This window comes from Cydia pomonella, chromosome 26 (genome assembly GCF_033807575.1).
Source record: "Cydia pomonella isolate Wapato2018A chromosome 26, ilCydPomo1, whole genome shotgun sequence".
NCBI classification, from domain to species: Eukaryota; Metazoa; Arthropoda; class Insecta; order Lepidoptera; family Tortricidae; genus Cydia; species Cydia pomonella.
This window is the reverse complement of record NC_084728.1, coordinates 10,406,307-10,407,720: the sequence shown is the minus strand read 5'-3', so window position 1 is coordinate 10,407,720 and position 1,414 is coordinate 10,406,307. Positions and strand designations below refer to the sequence as shown.

Here is a 1,414-nt window from a genome sequence, read left to right as displayed (position 1 = left end):
TACTATAATTCGTTTTTTTTTTACATTAGAAAAAAGATAAGCTATCTTGACGTGTATTTTTATTGAAAAACGCTTATTTAAATTTCCTCCCGCGGACGCTCCGGCTGTGGAATGAGCTCCCTTCCGAGGTTTTCCCGAGGGTCTACAGTTGAAGAGCTCCATTCTTCAAAAAAGGAGTGTACAGGTTTTTAAAGGGTCGGCAACGCGCATGTAACACCTCTAGAGTTGCAGGCGTCCATAGGCTGCGGTGACTGCTTACCATCAGGCGGGCCGTATGCTTGTTTGCCACGGTCGTGGTATAAAAAAAAATTAAATTAGCCACGGTAAATATGTAACAACTATAAATCATATACGATCATTTACATTATTATGCTTTCATAAGTAATAGTTACTGATTTTTAAAAACCGTTTTCGAATAAAAAGACATGTCAAGATTGCTTACCTTTTTTCTAATGCAAAAAAAAACTACGAAAACAAATCGCAGAGTGCACGAAGGGTCTTTGAGTCCATCTGAACTATAGTCTGTCAAGCCATTTCCGTCAGTAGAAAGAAGCGGCAAATTTAAAAAATGTAGGTACGAAGTTATCGTCCCAAAGAAAATTTGAATTTCGCGACTAATACAAGCTTTTATTTAACTTGCCCAGTAAGGCTATGATGGTCGGCTCTTTATCATTTGTCACCATGCCTGTCACGTTCTAACAGGTACGAAAGTGACGGGCATAGTGACAAGTGATAAAAATGGAACCATGATGTCAGCGCTGCGGTGGCAGTATGGTTCCATTTTTATTTATTTATTTTAAACTTTATTGCACAAAAGAAAAACTTAATGTACAAAAGGCGAACTTAATGCCATGAGGCATTCTCTACCAGTCAACCTTAGGGCAAAGCAGAGAAGATTGTAGGCGGTGCGCTTACACACTTCTTAGAACGTGACAGGCATGGTGACAAATGATAAAGAGCCGACTATCTTAGCCCTACTGTTAGTATGTAAGTTTGTTTCTGTGGGTCAAATCTTAGAAAGCTAAATTTGACCCACTTTACGATTTCCGATTGAGCTGAAAATTTGCATACATATGTAAGTCGGGTGATAATGCAATATTTTGGTACCATCAAGCTGATCTGATGATGGAGCCAGGAGGTGGCCATAGGAACTCTGTGATAAAACAACGCAACCTAATCGTGTTTGGGGTTTTTAGAATTAGCTCGATGAGTATTAGTTGCCTGTGGAAAGAAAAGTACAGTCAGCGATAAAAGCTTGTATGTATATTGTTGATTCTACTGACAAAGTTGTTTGACAGACTATATGCATCGACTTGGCGCAAATGTGTAACAATAACAATGTGGCCGGGTGGTCTAGTGGTCAGGAAGTTAGCCGCGTAAGCTAGAAACGCCGGTTCAATTCCGGCCTCGGTCT

The 1,414-nt window shown here is 39.9% G+C and overlaps 1 non-coding gene across 1 annotated transcript; it reads left to right on the top strand.

The window, feature by feature from the left end:
• Positions 1–1,342: 1,342 nt before the first annotated feature.
• Trnat-cgu (transfer RNA threonine (anticodon CGU)) lies at positions 1,343–1,414 on the top strand. Its single transcript has one exon. It is a non-coding gene; the product is annotated as a tRNA-Thr (tRNA).